Source organism: Tachysurus vachellii, chromosome 2 (genome assembly GCF_030014155.1).
Source record: "Tachysurus vachellii isolate PV-2020 chromosome 2, HZAU_Pvac_v1, whole genome shotgun sequence".
NCBI lineage: Eukaryota > Metazoa > Chordata > Actinopteri > Siluriformes > Bagridae > Tachysurus > Tachysurus vachellii.
In genome coordinates this window covers 14,671,022-14,692,631 of record NC_083461.1, presented here as the reverse complement: position 1 = coordinate 14,692,631, position 21,610 = coordinate 14,671,022, and positions in this window count along the sequence as shown.

The window sequence follows — 21,610 nt, the reverse complement described above, 5'->3', positions numbered from 1 at the left end:
TAGCAAAGAAGGAGTATGTGAGTAGGCACGAAAGAGAGAGAGGGAGAGAGGGAGAGAGAGAGAGCAAGTGAGAAGAGAATGGGAGGAGGGAGCGCTGCTCTGAAAACTGATGCGGCTGCTTTTCTTAGAGGCTGCAGTCTCTGTGTGTGTATATGTGTGTGCAGGGTTGGACTTTGAGTGATGCTGTCTTTCAATTTCCTCCTTCACCTGCTTCCTCCTCCTTCAGACCACAGTTCCTATTAAGCATGTGTTTGTGTGTGTGTGTGTGTGTGTGTGTGTGTGTGTGTGTGAGAGTGTAAGAGAGAGAGAGAGAGAGAGAGAGAGAGAGAGAGAGAGAGAGAGAGAGAGAGAGAGAGAGAGAGAGAGAGAGAGAGAGATAAACAGTGACAGATTTAGCAGGAAAGGAACAGAATAAGGGGGGAGAAAATACAAAAAAGCTTAGAGAACGATAAAAAAAAATGAATGAGAACAAGATGGGTGCAGTGGGAGGAGGAGAGAAATGAAAGTGGAGTATGCAGTAAGTGTGAGGCAGCAGCACACAATGTAAAGCCTCAAGGCTTACAGACACTCCCCCAATTCCACAGAGGGATATGATAGAGAAACGAAAGACACAGAAACTGTAGAGGAGGAGAGAGGTGTTTGCATCCGCTGTTTTGCTGTCACTCGCAACACAAACCACATACACACTATACAATCACTACAAGCTTTAGCAGAAGGTTGAGTGTCCTTGCATTTCATTATGAACAAAATTATAAGACAATGAAATGGAAGGGAAAAGCAAAATAATATTTTGTGCTTTGTGTTTTGCGGACCTGAATGTGCAAAAGTATGAAGTAGTGTATATTCCGTGGGCTGTGAGGTAGTCAGTATTTTTGTCAGTTAAGTAAAATCCTTCAAAACACATAAACATGGATTAGGCTAAAACCTCAGAATGCAAGAGAGAGAGGGTGCTTCTGAATTGACAGAAAACATGGTTGACAGGTAAGTAGAGAGGGCTTCTTTTCATGACTAGTTGGATGTTGTGCCTCCATGGAAACTGGAGTTTCTACTCTAATTTTATTGACAGCTGCTGTAATGTGATGGGAAGAAATAGCGCAAGTGTGCTCTGACTTAAAATCACTAACCCACACCTTTAATAGAAATAAAAACAAATGTAGAGTGGGATGTATGTGTTAACAAAGGTGCAACATTTCACTCCTTTTTCACTGAAGATGCAAACATTGGAAGAATATAAGAGTGCAAATGTAGTCGGTGCCCAGGGAATGACAAGGAAAAACATTTTCTGCCTGTAGCAAAAAAAATGTTTTATTTTGAAATATATATGATGGTTATGTTTAATCGGTGGATAATTTCTAAACATAACAGTTGCCTGATATTGCTTTATTTGCATGCAGACAGGCAGGATAGGATATTTAAGAACATCTTTGATTCACGTGGACCTCATAATGGATTCTCGGTCCCTTGTGTTCAATGTGCCACTTTTTCCTTGGAAATTTCTTAATCAAAGAGTATAGTTTCAAAGAGTTCTCTCAGTGAAAGCTGTTATAGTGAGCCATCACATTCCTCACAGAATCTGAAATGTGCAGTTAAGATGGAATGCAGTTAACATGGGACTGTGGTGGTTATGAGTGACAGCACGCCACAGCTACACTACGCAGGCCTGTCACTGAAGAGAGCCCTGGCTCTTGAATTATAAAATGAGGAGGAAGTGGAGCTCCATTTGAAGGCTTTTCCTACCTATGTATCAGAGAATAACACATGGGTGTTGGGCTTTAAGACGTGAAAAAAGCGATGCAAGGATGCAAATGTCCCAAAACTGGAAATCCCTGGCACACTCAGAAAACCTTCTGGTTATTCCCACTGTGTGTCCCACAGTGCAAAATAAGCATACACAAAATAGCAAGGACAAACAAACAAATGCATATCTATTCATACTGCTAGCTTTGGGAGAGTGTGAAAGGCTCAGCTGGTGCTGGCGTGAGCTGTGTGTAGAAGAGAAGAATTAGGGTATGGGGTAAACAATCTGTTATAGGAAATCAGCATACACTACATACTGTCTGCCAGCAGGTGGCAGGGTTTTTTTTTCCAGCTTATTAAGTGTAAAAATAAAACATCATCCAAGGAAAAAAGCATTTCTCATTGAGTTTTTTTAGTAGTGCAGTGAACATTGTTGATTAATATATGAAATCTACAAATTGTTTTACAGCCATTTTCTAACTGATTTAATCTTTACATTTACGAAGACATGAAAGCCATTCTCCTGGACCTTCTCCTGTGGCCACGACAATGATTGATAAGGTTTAGTTTTACTTCAGCTTATGATTGATGCATAAAGACATCAGTGTAGTCAAGTGCAGTCATATTGTAGTTATTTTCATTCCATTCATTGCTTACAAAATAGTAACTTAATGCAGGGAAGAGAAGAACTTGCAAAGGAATAAACTGAGACAAACGAGCTCTTACAAAACCTTGTAATGTGTAAAAAATTTATCCTAGATATCCAGAGGCCATGTGTTACCTTTTTTTCCTCAAAATCTCAAATTTACAACTTAACAACAGCACCACCAACATTTAAAAGAAAAATACACTAATGAAATGAAGTGAGCAGAGTTAACAACACTTTTTAGCTTTCTAGTTATCACCAAAAGACATCGTAGGCTAATTTGCATACTCATTTATCCATCATGATCATTTGCATCCAAATGTGTTACTTAAATGGGAAGGATTTTCTAAAAACAATTGGAATAGAATACACAATGCACTCCAAAAGTATAGGAACAAAAAAACATAGATGAAAGATCAGAATTTCAGCTTTTATTTACTGCTATTTACAACCAGATGTGTTAAACAGACTGTCCATTTGGTCAAGAGATCAAAAATATTGGAACATGAAACTGACAGGTGTTTCATATTGTGCAAATGTGCCATGACTGTTAATTACTGACAGTTAATAGCTCTGAATGTCTACTCTTGGTTTGGAGCCCTGGGTTTTGCCTAAAAGGACTGCATTTGTTGTTAAAAAGGATAAACCTGCACGAAGACTAGAAAGCTGGCCAGCAAGAAGACCAAATCAATGTAAAGCTCAGAACATAGAAATAATCTTTCAGACCCCTAGAACAAACAACTTAAATCTGCAGTGCAAATCTGGTGTTTGGTGATGGCAGTGGGTCACTGGGTTGATGCAGTTATTGCAAGCAAGTAATATGCTAGGATTTGGCATTCTCAGCAGAAGTGTGCTGTTTAGGGGCAGTGGTGGTCTAAACAGTTAAGGATCTGATTGTTGATCAGAGGTTGGTCAAGGGTTCAAGCCCTACCATGCTCAAGCTGCCACTTGAGCAAAGCCCTTAACGTGTTCTGCTCCTGGAGTGCATTGACATGGCTGACCCTGTGCTCTGACCCAAAGCACCTAAGCTGGGATATGTGAAGGAAAGCATTTCACTGTGCTTTAATGTATTTTGTAATGTGACAAATAAAGGCTTCGACTAAACATCGGTGTTGTCGTCCTTCGTCTGCTCCCTGCTCGGGGTCGCCACAGCAGATCATCCAATCTGCATATTTTTGAATTGGTGCAGGTTTTGCCCTGGATGTCCTTCCTGAAGCCACCCTTCCATTTTCTCCAAGCTTGAAACCGGGACTGAGAGTTCAGGAATCAAACCCTGGAATCAAACCCTGTCTTTGGCAATGAGAACACAGGATCTTGCACTGGACCACCATGGTTTTCTTCTAGAAACCAAATATGAAGTGAAATGCTATATATATATATATATATATATATATATATATATATATATATATATATATATATATATATATATATATATATATATATATAAAACAAAGACCAAAAAAGATGTTGATCACTGATTGGTCACAAAACGCAATGCTGATGAGTGATTGGTCATTGAGAACATTGGCTGCAATGAACATGGGCTAGAGCATGTTATCCAGAGAGGCTTTACACACTAACTGTCTTCAGTATTGACTGAGTAGGCATATGCAAAAAAAAAAATATATATATATAAGGTAAAATAAATTTGGACAAGGTGGATTACAGTACTTTCTTGATTATTGGTTTTTCAAAATGCCTTTGGTAGAGAAACTAGAAATAAAACTAAGCCCAAACAAAGTAGAAATTACATAATGACACAAAGTCAGTACCATAAATTTTTACCTGGTTTGAACAAAAGAGCTGTCAGCTTTTCTGTTTACGATGATTGCTATTCAGAAGAGATGTGGCATGATTGCAGATGTGAGGCACTTGACAAATAAATCACAATCATGAGTGGTACTGCCTGTCTCTCATTCAGTGGGTGTGTTCATATGTGTATTCATAATAGTTTTATCCTTACAATGAGACCCAGTCTCAACCATGATGGTTTCATAGTAATAATTCTGTCTCAGTAGAATGTTTAGCCTGATCATTCAACATTGTGACCAGTCATTACTGTGCTCAGGCATATAGGTATTATAGTATTATGAGCAATAAAGCAGCTTCATAGAGAATACAAATAATTTCAAAATTGGTGTATCTCCAGTGTGTTTTGTACAGTTGAATTGTTCCGTAGATCATTAGCATTCATGCTTGAATCCATAAACAAAGCTCTGTCTGCATTTTTTCTTAGTGATACTCAGCTGTCATTTCACTTCATGGACCCACGGTTTCAAGGTGCTCCTTCCCTAGGGAATGTGCTCACTGACCTGTAAGTCAAACTTTAAAGTGCAATTCCTGGTGTAGTTGGAGTTTATTTGTCTCTTTCCTACTCTTCATAGTTGGTGATAGTAATTTCCATTTTCTAATCATATTCGCTGAGTAAATTCTTTGATTTTTCTGTCATACATTTTTTCCCTTCTGCTCGTGAAAATGTGAGCCCTTTGCAGTTGTTTTTTTATTATCCCCTAAGCCAAAGGCTCATGTATTGAAATTTTGTTTCATGTCTGATAGGTAGCAGATGGAAGAGGAATTGAAGCCTTCTTCTATCTCCATGAGAATGAATGAACAAAAGCAAGAAAACAACTGGAAGAGCAGGGCAGCATGTTTCAAAGCTTTGATGGGCCATGCTGTTCACATCCCCATGGTATCCAGCGTAGTCTTCTGCTTTAAGCCTGCTGAATGTGATGTAAGATAAACAAACAAACAAGAAAACATTTGTTTAATAGGTGGATGGTGGTGTTGCTCCTATCTGAGCATGTATGCTAACTCTGAATTGCTTAATGAATAGTGGTTCATGTGCAAGATCTATGAAATGCAAACCAGCCACATAGGTAAATATTGGCATGATACATGGCAAACAATGTCCTGACCTTTCTGGGCATGGAGCTTTAACTAGGCTGATTAAACAGACACCACCCATATTCATTCATGTTTTAGGTTAAGAGCTACTGCCCAGAGCATTTAAAGTAGACAGAGTTTGTGTGAGTCTGTGCTGATGATAGCCACAGATTTCTGTTCATGGCTGACAGCAGTGGATCCTGAGGTGGTCTTCTTCTGTTGTAGCCCATCCACCTGAAGGTTTGATGTGTTTTGCAGGTTGAGATGCTAATCTGCTCACCACAGTTGTAAAAGTGCTTATTCTAGTTACTATAGACTTCCCATCAGCTCAGACCAGTCGGGTCATTCTCCCTTGGTCTCTTTCATCAACCTTTGCTCACAGAATGCGTTTTGTTTTTCTCAACAATTTCAACTCTAGAGGCTGTTGTGTGTAAAAATCCCAGGATGTGAACAGTTTCTGAAAGACTCAAACCAGCCCAACAACACTGGCACAGTTAAAGAGACATAAATCACGTCATTTCCCGATTCTGATGTTTGATATAAACATTAACTAAAGCTTTTGACCTGTATGATTGCAGACAATTTGCTAATTTACATGATTGACTAACTAGATAATTACATGAATCTACAAGTGCTTTGTTGCTCCTGATAATGTGATTGGTGAGTGGAAATTATGTAATGTTACAGTCGCATGCCTAAAATCTGATATCTAAGAATATCTACAAGCATTATTCATGACCTCATGACATACATGAGATCCCCAAGTTAGAGATGTGTGTGAGAGAGACATTAACATGTCATAAACATTACACACATATCACATTTCCCCCAAAATAACATGGAAGCTGCTATAAAGGTTTATTCTATTATTTACAGTACATTAGTGGCATAAAGATGGTTGAGTTGTACATTCCATTACATTAAATTGGTAAAGGCCACGATATCTTCATTTTGCACAGTCAGACACAATAATATTTTATCATATTCTAATTTTAATGCGGGGGCACGGTGGCTTAGTGGTTAGCACGTGCACCTCACACCTCCAGGGTCGGGGTTTGATTCCCGCCTCCACCCTGTGTGTGTGGAGTTTGCATGTTCTCCCCGTGTCTCAGGGGTTTCCTCCAGGTACTCCGGTTTCCTCCTCCGATCCAAATACATGCATGGTAGGTTGATTGGCATCTCTGGAAAATTGTCCGTAGTGTGTGATTGCGTGAGTGAATGAGTGTGTGTGCCCTGCGATGGGTTGGCACTCCAGGGTGTATCCTGCCTTGATGCCCAATGACGCCTGAGATAGGCACAGGCTCCCTGTGACCCGAGGTAGTTCGGATAAGCGGTAGAAAATGAATGATGAATGAATGAATAATTTTAATGCCAATATAGACAAACATGGGAAATGTTTCATCTGAATCTGGCTGCAGATTAAAGTTCATTAAATAAAGCACTTAGGGTTGGAGTAGAAATTCTAAAACATATTTCCATCTTAATGATATCAGTGTTGAACACTGTATAAACCGAACTGTGTTGTTTCCACAATAAAGGCAGTAAGGCTTCCTAAATTCCTAAATCCAAGTTTAAGCCCAGACAGATACTAAGGAACAATGATGTGACAATTCATTTTGGTTGCTAGTTTCTGAGTAAACAGAAAGGTATCAAGAAGGTATGAGTAAGAGGTGATAATAGAAATCCAAACTTTAAAAAGAACCATTTTATCCCATAGAAACGGGAGGAAGTCACTGCAGCCATAACAACAAATGGAAGCGCTTTTGAGATTTGGATTGATACTGATCCTCTTAAATTATGCAATGCACATCAATGCCTGGTTCATTGTTCCTAAAGTAAATTATACTTTATTCTGTTCAAATTTATCATTTAGAAACATTAGTATCTAATGCTATTCTGATTCTGGCAACAACACACGTTAATATTGCTGCCACAAAACACGAGTAATTTCCTGATAGAAAACCCATTAGAGCAGTTATTGCTTTAATGAAGCACTCTAAGTTTGAGTGCTCCCATCATTTGCTTCTCTCCCCTGCATAGCTCCACAACCTGGACTGGAGCCTCATGTAAATTGACCATTTTGATAACTAACAGGCTCCTGAATGCATCGTTTTCTCTCTGACTGTCTCCTTTCTGCCAGTTGGCTAGTCACAAAAGCCTAGTGTCAGATCCTGGCAAACATTACAGCAATCTGCATACGTTTGGGAACACTGTGTTGGATCTTTATCTTACTAATTCACACCAGTAAATGCTGAGTTGCTAGTTGTAGTCAAAGTGGCCATGAAGCATGACCACTGTTCCTGGCATGAAAGCCACTGTGGATAGCAGGTGAAGCATGCAGGAAAGAGGTGGGGGATCTTTTCACTTTCTCATGCACCGAAAGCGTAAACATAAGCATGGAGAAAGGCAATTGATGATCATGTTCAATCAGGGCTAAATCAAACAGAGAGCTCTCTCTTCTCTGGAGCACCTTCCCACAGACAAGAGACTGTGACACACAGGAGAGTGTGAGTAGCACACACTCAGAGACCCACACACACACACACACACACACTCACAGAGCATTTGCATGCAGAACAACACTCAAAAATAAGAAAGTGAGTCTGTTGAAGGACAAGCAACACAGACACAATATCAATGCACGATAGGCTTCTCTAAAAGGGAAATATCCCTCATTGACCAGATAGAAAATATGTTTTTCATGTTTTATTAATTCCATTGTATGTGTGTGTGTGTGTGTTATATTTATTATTTTGATTTATGCCTGAATGGTGTCATGCATATTCTCCACATACAGTCTGAATGTGGCAGTAGAGAGTGAGAGGAATCTTCTTATAAAACTATACACTAAACTTGTACCCATGAATTTCTGCACACATATTTTCCCCTCACTCTCAGTCTGGCACAAACACTCATAAATAAGCAAACACCAAATACAGGGGGAAAAAAAACTCCCATCTGCCCAGCTTTCATCTTCAGACATGGCAGGAATGTGCATGCTGCTGTGCTGATTATAGAGTGATGCAGCGTGGTGTTTCACACATGCACATCTTCACAGACCAGAGCCACAGCCACAGCAGTGGCCTTCACCCATCTGTGTCACAGCTATTATATACAGTACAGCTATTATGTACAACTCTGTATCAACTCTACTGCGTAATCATTAACCCTGTCACAACACATTAGCAACTCTTGTTTCTAGCCCCTTATTTTTATGTTCTCTAGAGTTTTTGATTTTTGAGCATTCTGTGTGTGCAGATGCAATAAATAAATAAATAAATAAATAAATACTATATAAAAAACAGGCACGACAGATTTCAGAAAGAAAATGGGTTTGATTGTTAAGGCACGAAAGCGATAGGAGACAATTAGTATGATAGAAAGATAGAAGATTTTTAAATATCATTCTGTGTCAGTTTGGATTAAGGGTCTGGTTGTTGCTGCATGTCTAAGATTTTGCTTATTTGCTTTTATAATTTGTTGCCTAACGCCAAAGGTTTGAAGCATTTTGGCTGAATTCTGGCAGCATCATATTTTTTCATGTGGGAAGTCATGTCTAGCATTTAATATCTCTAGAAATATCACATGAAATTTGTGATGGTTTAAAGACCCGCTTGTCGTTTTGTACATTTTGTTTATTGGTTGTTTAAACTTCAGAATTTGACACAAGTCAATAATATATGGTGTTTTTATGATAAAGTGACTTTTAGCATCAGCACCTATTAATATGGAGTCTATAAGCCACTAATTTTACTCATGTTCACAAATGTTGAAATTTTTATTTGAACCCCATATAAAATAAACTGGCCTTCAGTGGTCTTCACTGAACATTTAGACAGATAGAACACTAGCCTTTATATCTACTTTATCTTATGTGGCTGGGAACAATATTTCTGGAGATATTAAATCCTAAATATGGCTTACCGTTTATTTACTAGAACATATTATATTTTTGAGGGGACTGAAATAATGTGTTCATGTTAGTTTTTAGACAAAATACTTTGACAGACTTTGGAAAAAAAAAAAAAAGAATGAACAAAAGTAAGATCTGCTATTTAAATTGATGTGGAATGGCGCTATGGGATTATTTTGTTTTCCTATGATTATGTGAAGATGATAAATGGTTTAGAACCAATTCAGTTTGATATGTACACATATCTGTTTTTCTGGGTCACAGTGCTTTTGTTCATGTTTTTTATGTGTTTTTCCCTTAGCTTAGCCTTGGGGATGATCTATATTGCCTTAACTATGTCCTTTGTATGCACACATTAGTATAAACATTGACTGTTATGAACTTATGTTTTGACTAAAGAGTGTTACAAGCTGTCTTACTGCGCACAATAAACTTGTTCTTTGACTATACCCTGGTTCTTAGTCTCCTGATTCTTCAGTCATCTTACTTGCAGTATTTTTCATCATCCAGAAAGATTTACATCAACCCATATGGTTCAAAGACTTGGGAAAGATCACTACAGATGCAAGAAGGCGTAGATCACTGGATTTCACAATGGGAATTCCTCAATGGGAAGTGAAAACATATCTTTTGTTTTTTATCTTTTCTTTTTTTATTCATTTACCTGGGATTAGACTTTCAGGCCTAAATTCATTTGAGGCTTTGATAAAAAAAAATACCACTGAAAATATGTGTGGGCTATAAGATAAGTTTAAACGGTTTGATATCAACCAACCCATAACACACAATGGTCCATTCTGTTATATGAATCTAATACATAATGGGGTGATATGATAACATAACCCTTTATACATTAGTTCCTCTTATCACTTACATTTTGGTAGCTACAAACCGCCGTTTTCTTCCTCTAGTTTCTTTTTTCTTTTTTCTTTTTTTGAGAAAAATGACGCTTATCTTGTTACAGATAATCTTCTATCCTGTCCTGACTGTATCACTGTGTATAAGTTTATTATTAGAGCAGGTAAAACATGCAAACATGTCTGAATGAACTGTTACTTTAAAATATATATATTAAAACAACTATTATACACTAATTATTTAATGTTAGTTACAACATTAATGTAAATGTAATGTAAAGACAATGGTCATCACTATTGTCATGGTATGTTTCTGACCAATCAGATTTAAGGATACAAAGACACCACAAGTATTTTTAAGTTAATCTTATTAATCTTTACAACAGAGGTGTCTGCATGTATTAACAAGATCTTCCCCCTGACACACACACATTCCCACATTATAAGCTTATATATTTAACGTCTGTCTGGTAATATTTAATTGATTAGAGAACCACAATTGGCAACAAAGAACTGATTATAAGGGTTAGTAACTACACAGCATACAAAATACATTTCTGCAAACCTATTATGCACCAAATTTTATTTTGTTTTTCAACACACAATGACAATTTAGCTAGAAGTTAAGGCATAGAGAAAATGCAGACACTTCTCTTCATTGGCTATACTGTATTTCATTAGTGAAATATAATGAAGCTCCATCAACATTATAAACTGGATATAAACTGAGGGGTTTTTTTGCTATTTGAGTTGCAATGTTAACTGCAATTCTAGCAATGTCTTTAAACTGGTTAGCCTACTGAAGGCTTGTATTTAGAGAACTGCACTGTGCGCTGCTTTGTGAGTATGTGTGTGTGTGTGTGTCTGTGTGTCTGTGTGTGTCTGTGTGTTTGTTTACTTACACCGGATATGAATTTGGGCAAATGTTTGTCTTGTCTCTGAGTCCTTTTGTTATTCTTCAAGGAAGGGTCTCATATATCTGCCATTCATCTGGTTCGTTACATGTGCTAACATTGATCAGAGACAGAGTGCTTCAGGAAAATGGCAGCAGGGTGGCGGTCAATGCAGTAGAACAAGTGCCTAAATCAATTCCCATCACTTCCCCCAAAATGGAAAAACTCTCTTTCACCAAATCCCGGAGGAAAAGGCTATATCCTTCAGTCAGTTGCTCAATGGATTTCAGTCCAGGCAGCTTCCTGCTCACGTTAATATGAGCACATTTTCAAGGATAAATCACTCTCTCCTTGCGCCTCTGTATGAAAAGCCACTTGCATAAAGCATGCTGTTTTCTAGTCCTGTTCTTTCATTAAACACTATTACAAACTATTCATATTCCTCAGCTCAGAGAATTTTCTGTGACATCCTTCACAAATAGAAGTCTTTATTTTGTTCAATTTATTTACCGTATATTCAAAAGATAAATCCTGCAACGCTGCTTTTGTTCAGTAAATTAAAACAATGCAATGGTCCATACTGGAGAAAAAAAAAAGCAAGGTTAGAATATAATTTAAGAAAATATTATGTGAAGTAGGTTTTCCTTCAATTTATATGCAAACAGTTTCATGAACTTCAGTTTCACTGACAAGAAGGTTTTGCCTGTAGTCAAAATAAAGTAAGAGAAAGATACCTGAAAGCCAAACAGAGCAAGAGCTGCATTTTTCAAACCAGAACTACTTTTTAAAATGTATGTTATTTAAAATGATGCTAAAATAATCACATGTTAAATTAATTGATTTCTTTTGACTGATTTCAAATTGTTCCCATGTCTAAGAAACACGATAACCATGAGCTCCACTGACAGCATGTCAAATCATGTCCCACACAAGACCAGTAACTAAAAATTATGTTATAATTAGGCTCAAACATTTCTCTTTTCTGAATGATGCACACTATCCATCAGACAGCAATCGCGGCAGGTAAAGGAATGGTTTAGCAGGAGTCAGCAGTGAGATTGTGAGGGATGAGCAAATTAACTTGGCACACTTGTCTCTCATTTATAAATGCTTAACTAACATGCTGATTTTCCTTAGCACCCATTTAAGAAAAGTCTTGGAGTCTTGGTAAATAAGCAAATGTGATATAAGTAAAAAGGTCAAGCAATAACAAATGGTCCCTGATATCAATTTAAGTATCTAAACATTCTGATACCCAGTAAGGTTTAATATGATTTCAAATGATAAGAGAATATTTGCTTTCCCTCATGGACAAAGCTAATGGGTAGAAACTGGAAAAGATCTTCTCTATTTCTATCTTTTTGTCTGTGCAGGGTCATGTGCAGTATCCAGCCATCAGTTGCCCTGTATAAGGCTTTATTTGTTAGAAACGGAAGTCTCTATTGAATGCAGGCTGAAAACAATATCCAGTGTAGCTTATGTAGTATAGAAGTGATATAAGCAGATCTTTTTTTGTAAGAACTTTGTTAAATATACTTTGTATAAATTGTAGTTGCTGTGAATAAACAAGTAACAATCATGGAGTAAACAAGGGAACCGGATATAGAAAGATATAACAGACTTTCAGATGTTTTCTGTGTTCAGAAAGAGGTAAGCAATATTCCATAAGTATTAAAAAAGCTTTATAGTGAGTAATATGAGACAGACAAGTAACAGTAAATTGATTCCCCACTACAGTGAAGAACCACCATGTCATATACAGTATGACCCGTACATGGCCACAACCAAGACACACTAATATTCAAGCAAACACGCCTTTTCAACAAAGCGGACATTCATTCTGGTGTCTCACCACACAGTTTGGCTATGATACAGTATTTCTAAGCTGTGTGCTTTCACTGTTTAGTATTCTTGGTTTGATCTCTGTCTCTGTGTTCCCTGCTTTCCCATTATACTAAGCACTCACAACCTATTACTCATTGCTCAACACAACCAGCATGACGGAAAGGCTGATGACGTCATGCTGCACATCTCCCTTCACACAGGTAAAGCATTAGAGTTTTGGGTCATCATTCTGTGCCTAAACAAAGGTGACATCACAAAGGCATATATATATATATATCTTGTTGAACATTTTTAGATCAATTTTAACTAGTCACTGGATGGCAAAAAAGCAGGAGAGGAGAAAATCTTTCAGTTCCTCATAGAACTGCCCTATTAAGACAGTAAACTATTCTCCTAGACAAGCCTGTCCTCAATCCTGACCTTTCTACTGGGGAAAGAGAGTCCACACCGACACCAAGTCTGCAAATCAGCAGCACCAAACTGATATATGATGTGTGAGACTACTGTGGTGAGGCTTCTCTCTGTATCACACAATGGCCCAGTTCCCTGTTCTCAAGAGGGATCAGAAAAGAGCATCTTGTGTATGGTGCCAACCACATGATAAATTCTGACCCTACTTCTATTTATAAAGCATGTGTACTTCATATAGGACTAATCTGTCTTATTAATCTGTCATAGCATCATCGTATATTTAGGATTGTGCTGGGGTTCCATAGCCTTGGTATCATGTTTGGAGCATGTCTGTAACCAAAGTGACCACAGCATCTGTGTCTGAATTTGATATTGAAATCCCCAATGTACATCAGTCCATAACAATCCCCAACTTTAATGCTAAATTTCTAGAAATGTTCAGTAAAATAAGAAAACCTGTGCTCTGCCAGCTCGCAATACGTTCACTCTTTGATTTCAGTCACAAGCTCACCTAGTTCCTGCAGAACCAAGAAGAAAGTTTTGTAAGAGTATATCTCTCAGATGTTTGCCCAAGCCTATATTCAACCTTCCATATCACCTGCTTCTGCAGTGTTCTTCTTCATGCAGAAAAGGAAGGGCATCTGTGTTCCTCTATTGATTCCAGTGCTTCAGATTGTGGTCAAGTATCGGTATCCACTACACCTTGCCCCATCAGCCTTAGAATTAATGTCTGCAACCGTCTTCACAAAGCATGACCTCCAAAGTGCCTATAACCTGATAATTAGTTACAGAGGACACAAGTGGAACACTTGATCCTAAATACTACCGTACACTCACTAGAGATCTCAATGGTGCATCTTCATTGTGCAGAAAAGGGATTTGTTCTTACTGGTCTATTTTCTGTATACTACTGTGGTGTTAAATGTTTTTTTATGTGAGTGGATCCTAGATTGCCAAATCGTGACAAACATCCAATTTCATCACATTTCCAATGTATTAGATTACCATATCATGTTTATTAAAGTCTTTGCCTTTTTGCTATTTTTATACAATTCTATCAGTTTAAATGTATTATTAGTTTCAAATCATGCTTTTATTCTACATCATATACATTGACAAGAAAAATGTATTCCTAAATGTGATCAGTTGTAGTAATCCATAATGTCCTTTGCTTGTCTTCTACTCAAGTGAGACCTGACAACCTCTGAAGAGCACACAGTGTATTCCCCAGCTGAGATATATATATTGATATATTGGAAATGTCTCTGAATAACGATCTGTATGAATTTGTCCACACTGTGAAAAATCAAACTGTCCTGATGGAGTTGTGTGACTTTTATATTTTCATGTGATGGTCAGGCAAATTTTTTTAGCTAAAGTATTAACACCTACCTGATCATATAGGATGTTTGGTCAAAAGTATCACAGATGTTATTGTCGCCTGCCTATAAATGTGTTGATTATTTATGTGTATTGTACATAGGCAAATTTAACGACTAAACCATGCATTAGTCAGGCCGTAGATTATAGGCAGCCCACAATAAATAGAAATAATTTGTTAGGCCATGGAGCAAGATGGATGATGTCAGAGGGAATGTCATTAGTCATTCATGCCAATTTGGAAATTAAACATTTAGATGCACATCACTTTCTGCACAGGAATAGGATCCAAAAATATCGCTGTGTAATTCCATTTCCAACAGTAGCCTGATATAGCCACACTCACACACACACACACACACACACACACACACACACACACACACACACACGTGTGTACACTGACTAATTCAAAATGTTGTCATAGTTTTGAAAATGAAACTTCAGCAGTGATTGATACTCCTCAACTAATAGTAAATCACACTGACAGCATCTTCTGCTATAAAGAGTGTTCCACTGGGCAGCTATTTGCTGCTGTAATTACACACAACACCCTGTTTAAATGGCAGTAGGCATATAGCATAGCCTTGTCCATGCCCATCTTAACCCTGCAGCAGTTAACTGATCATTTAGAGTTCAAATAAACAAATGAGATCTGATTGGCCTTTCGTTTTTGCATCTTGTTTTTACCAAATAAATTTTTTTGATACTGTTGTTTCTCACTCTCTCTCTCTCTCTCTATATATATATATATACATATATTTGTGTGTGTGTGTGTGTGTGTGTGTGTGTATATATATATATATATATATATATATATATATATATATATATATATATATATATATATATATATATATATATATATGGTGTGCACATGTGTGCACATGTGTGCACATGTGTGTGAGTCTGAGTATGTGTGTGTTCCTATGCACTAAACTGTTGAATTTATCAATATTCTTTATATTGATATAATATATATATAATCTGTGCTTTGAAGAATATTGATAAATTCAACAGTTTAGTGCATAGGAACACACACATACTCAGACTCACACACATGTGCACACACATACACACAGTAATAGGGACAAAAGGACAAGTCCTTGTATAAATAAGAGTTCTGCACTAGTTCACCCCATTCGGTAAGTGCAGAGGGAGAATGAGAAAAGTAATTGGTTTTCACACTGATCACACAAGCACAGTGCTTAGACCTCCATGTACCTTTTCATATATATGATGAAATCATTACTTTAAACAAATACACTGTGAAATGGTTCCAAAATTAACATTTAAACTGACAGCATTTAGCAGGTGACCTTATCCAGAGCAGATTACATATGTTCTCTCCATCAAAAACCTATCATTATGCTAGAAAAAACAGGTAAGGTCTAAGTATACTGTTAAAATGTGATAAAGACTATGAGTTTACTGGTATGACAAAGTAACAAGTAAATCCATTTGTATCTCTCTCTCTCTCTCTCTCTCTCTCTCTCTCTCAATCTCTTATATATATTAGATCATGCATTAAGTTTTTGCAAGGTACACTTGTTTTAAATAGATAGCCCTTACTGTAATCTATTTCTAAGCCTTTACCCATTTTTCTGTGAGTAAAGAAGAAAGGCTGGCTACTTCTAAATAATGACTCACATTAGTGTCTGTGCCAGCAGACAATCTGTGTTTCAGCCTTATCTGAGCCTCCCACAGCTACCCTGAGCCGCTTAACCAGACACCTCAGCTTGCTGCACTCAGCCCAGCAACAACAACCTGCACCTGAGGTGCCACTTCATTGAGTTTTTACAGAGGCTCAGCTTCTTATACTGAACAACCAACAATGACAATTATAGAGTGAAGAAAAAGTCCTTTCAGCTGCTGCCAAGCAATGGTTATGACCGTTGAATGACACTTGGTTTGGATTGTACCAACTCTTTTTGAGTTTGTAAGGCCACTCCATGGTGATGGATCAGGAATTTAGCCTGGTTTTAAAGCCCACATATTGTATCTAAGTACTTCTGTTAGCTACTGTAATGGTTATGGGATTACCTGTCCACAAAAGAGCAATCAAAACGGAATGATGATTGGAGCCTGAGAGGTATAAAAGATATGGAGTGGGCTGAAGACGAGATGATGACTGACGATATAGGGATTATGACTTGTATGATGCGTGTGCTTGATTTCTTCACTGGACTGCTAAACATTTTTAAAGCAATGGGCGATGGGCAACATACTGACATATTCTGTCCTGTGCTTTAATTCTTTTATGCTTGGTGATATGTGATCATATTTAAAACTGAGTTATTCAAGCATAGTGAAAATGTAATACCTAAATTACACACAGGTTTTTGAACCTCAGACAAACTCCAGATGAACGCACTACTCAAACAGTTCCACTTAAGTGAAGTGGGTGAGTAAAGAGGCATTTCTCAGATTTAACCTTGGATTTTTCTTGAGCAATGTTGTCTCAAAGAAAGAGAAGTATTAAACCTAACATATGCATAAAAAAATAGCAATCAAAAGCCACAGTAAATACATAAATATGACTCTATCTGTCAATTAACCATACCGTCCCTGTTAAAGCAACACAGAGGACATCAGAGGAAACAGCATCTAATTGGATGCAGGAACTATAGCAGCTTTCTTATTTCACAATGACTGGACAGCATTTTATATGACTATCCTTTAAATCAGATGCATGATTTCTATACAAGAGAAAACATCAAATGAACAAAACATTCTCACCATGATTTGGTATTTGGTTTCTTCTTCCTTTTCTTGTATGTGTTTTAAATAAGCCTAGACTGAATATGAAAAAAAAAAAAAACCTTCCTGCATACATTTTGACATAAAGTTTGAGTTTCCAAAGCCACTGACTCTGAACATAGTACACAAAGTTGAAAGATTGAAATGGAGACAGTGTAGCATATATACCATCTTGATTTGACAAGGAGCTCCTTGAGGTTTTAATCTTTTGGCTTTTTATCATAGACATGCTGAATAGAACCCAGAAGAAATTGTTCCAACTCCCTAAAAAAACTTTTACATCAAGCGATCGTTTGATCACAACATAGGAAATTACTTTCTATAAGAATGCTCAGGGAAAATACACTGGAAGGAAACATAGCCCTTTTTTGGAGGGCAGCATGATGGGATTTATATTTGTGGCTTGAGCCAGTTTACCACTGGTGCTATGCTATTGTGCTATTGAGTTATTCGCTTCACAATGAAGATTATTCTTTAAACATTACTGTTACACATTTGTTGTGTTTTTCTGTAGAACTGATGTTTCATGTAAATGACATTATTGCATCAAGCAATCCAAACTGTGAGTGTGAACAGTCTCTGTGAATTCTTAAGATGTAGTATTGTATACAAGATATAAAGTATGAAATATAAAAGATTTCATTCATTCATTCATTCATCTTCTACCGCTTATCCGAACTACCTCGGGTCACGGGGAGCCTGTGCCTATCTCAGGCGTCATCGGGCATCAAGGCAGGATACACCCTGGACGGAGTGCCAACCCATCGCAGGGCACACACACACTCTCATTCACTCACGCAATCACACACTACGGACAATTTTCCAGAGATGCCAATCAACCTACCATGCATGTCTTTGGACCGGGGGAGGAAACCGGAGTACCCGGAGGAAACCCCCGAGGCACAGGGAGAACATGCAAACTCCACACACACAAGGCGGAGGCGGGAATCGAACCCCGACCCTGGAGGTGTGAGGCGAACGTGCTAACCACTAAGCCACTGTACCCCCCAAATATATAAAAGATTTATCTAAAATATTTTAAAAGAATCAAATCTACAACATAAAAAGTATATATACATAAAAATGATATAAACAGTATATTTTATTTTTACATGAATAAATATATAAAAAAAGTAGAAAATATAAAATATAGTCAGTGTTTTTGAGGTGAAGAAGCTACACGCATTGCTGCTTACAGAGATATCTTAGTGAGAAGGTTGGGAAAACTGTGATCACATGTCCTTCTCGAACTCCTTCCATGTTTTTTTTTAATTTTTTCAGACTTCTGCTTTAGAACCAGTTCTCTATTGGGGACAAATGGATATCATGATCATGTAAGACATAGCTTCTCTAGCCTGCAAGCCACAAGGGGAATAAAAACTAGCTGCAAGATTGTTATGCTACCTAATCCTATAATATGAATTGTACCAAGTCTGAGGATATGAGTCTGCACCAGGCGTCGCCTGTCTTCTCCCTAGGAACCAGCCTTGTCCGTGCCCAAGCCAATGCGAGGCCACGCTCAGACACAACTGCACCTGCACCGCATCGTGCTACACCTTTGTAACTATTTTTATACATTTGTACTGCGGTGATAGATAGATAGATAGATAGATAGATAGATAGATAGATAGATAGATAGATAGATAGATAGATAGATAGATAGATAGATAGATAGATAGTTAGATAGATGTGGATATCAAAATCATTCTTATCTAATCCTGCTAAACACAGTGAAAATGGTGTGTGTGTGTGTGTGTGTGTGTGTGTTTTCTGTGAATGTGTGTCTGCTTTGCATTGTGCAACTGTCAATCTCTCCCACACCTTGACATTTGAACAATGCTGGTGTCTCCAGCATGAATGCTGAACATCAGCCTTATGGCATCAGTGAGACGCCTCAGAGGAGCCCCTGATAAATATCAATGAGGTTCACATCACAGCAATATCAGTACAATGCCCAGAGTGTATGCTCATCTGGTTTCAATGTCAGTGTCTAACCAGTATTAAACAGAGTATGAATTACACAGTGACATTCAGGTGTAATTGGGAAAGCAGGTGTCTTTATTTTTCTTGTAGGGGTTAAAGTCTTTAATAGTGAATCACAGTCACATCAGCACTACGTCTAGCTATAAACTGCAGCAGTTTCCCTTAAGACACCACCAAAGCTTGTTCAAGTTTAAATGAAAATGTTGTCGCTAACTAGCATGTTTCTAGGACAGCATGTGTTGAAAAGGTTAATTCCCTTTTACTCGCCAGCTTTCTAGCAACTGTGTTGATTTGATTGTTTCACAAATGGCATTAAACAACCTCTTATATATCAAACAACAATCTTCCAGTCTTCCATTAGCTAACTGTAGTCTTTGTGCATACGCATTGTTATTTTTTCAGATGGTAACAGATATTTTGTGGCATCAACAGAGAAAGCTGAAAGGGCTGATTTCCATTTGAATAGCCAAATGTCTGATAAAAAGAAATAATTTTTAATTGGCAGTTTAACATTACTGCAGGAGATCATGCCAGTATAAACACTGGGTATTATAAGTAACTGATGAATTGTATCCATGTTAATTGCAAGCATGTTAGCTTTCTCAGCTATTTCTGAAGGAATTCCTCTCTCATCATGGCAGCATTTTGATCGACTGCAATAAATGGAGTTAATAAAGTCATCCCGCCAATCAGTTTCTAAAAAAAATGAAAAGCAACTTTAATTATGGTAAGTCTTGTGATTAACTGTCAACTGCTTGATATTATATTCTTCATTACTAGCAAACCTGTACTGTGAACATAATAACATGTCATCAAGAATCATCACATTATCTATTGTGTGTATCTAAAAATGTAAGGCCATGCTGAGATGTGAAGGGCAAACACTGCTGCGTGTACCTGCATACTGAAGACATATAGGATATCTGTTTATAGGGGTGCAAAGCTGAGTGCTTGTGAGTGTGTGCATGTGAGTGTGTGTGTGTGTGTGTGTGAGAGAGAGAGAGAGAGAGAGAGAGAGAGAGAGAGAGTGAGTGAGTGAGTGAGTGAGTGAGTGAGTGAGTGAGCGAGCGAGCGAGCGAGAGAGAGAGAGAGTGAGTGAGTGAGTGAGTGAGTGAGTGAGCGAGCGAGCAAGTGAGAGAGAGAGAGAGAGAGAGAGAGATAGTGAGTGAGTGAGAGTGAGAGAGTGAGTGAGAGAGTGAGTGAGAGAGAGAGAGCGAGTGAGTGAGAGAGTGAGTGAGAGAGAGAGAGAGAGAGAGAGTGAGTGAGTGTGAGAGAGAGAGTGAGTGAGTGAGAGAGAGAGAGTGAGTGAGAGAGTGAGTGAGAGAGAGAGAGAGTGAGTGAGTGAGAGAGAGAGAGAGAGAGAGAGAGAGTGAGTGAGTGAGTGAGTGAGCGTGCGAGCGAGCGAGTGAGTGAGTGAGAGAGAGAGAGTGAGTGAGTGAGAGTGAGAGAGTGAGTGAGAGAGTGAGTGAGAGAGAGCGAGTGAGTGAGAGTGAGTGAGAGAGAGAGAGAGAGAGAGAGAGAGAGTGAGTGAGTGAGAGAGAGAGAGTGAGTGAGAGAGTGAGTGAGAGAGAGAGTGAGTGAGAGTGAGAGAGAGAGAGTGAGTGAGTGAGTGAGAGAGAGAGAGAGAGAGAGAGAGAGAGAGAGAGAGAGAGAGAGAGAGAGTGAGTGAGTGAGTGAGTGAGTGAGTGAGAGAGTGAGTGAGAGAGTGAGTGAGTGAGAGAGAGTGAGTGAGAGAGAGTGAGAGTGAGTGAGTGAGTGAGAGAGAGAGAGAGAGAGAGAGAGAGAGAGAGAGAGAGAGAGAGAGAGAGAGAGAGAGAGAGTGAGTGAGTGAGTGAGTGAGAGAGAGTGAGAGTGAGTGAGTGAGTGAGTGAGAGAGTGAGTGAGTGAGTGAGGGGGAGATGTAAAGAGGCAGGAGATGGAATCGTCTCCATACTCTGCAGGAGATGATGCACAGTCCTCCCACTGTAACCTTGAAGCACAGAGCATGGCTGAGTCAGTCTGCACCTTCAACCTGCCACCACCACAAATCAAATGATCATACAGAGGTAGGGATGACAGAGAAATTGTCTCCTTAAGCTCTCCCTTTATTGCTGAGAGCTATCCCCCAATAGGGTGTAATGAAAGCAAATTAAGGCAGAGGCAGAGAATGAATAAGAGAAAATGTATGTTTATTTTCCTTGTTTATTTTATACATAGGCTCCACTGTTATGTTTGGATTTGTCTCTTAACAATCCCCATTTCAGGGGAAATAAAAAATACTGGATTTTATTGGCTCCCCTTTCTGAATGATATGTTTATG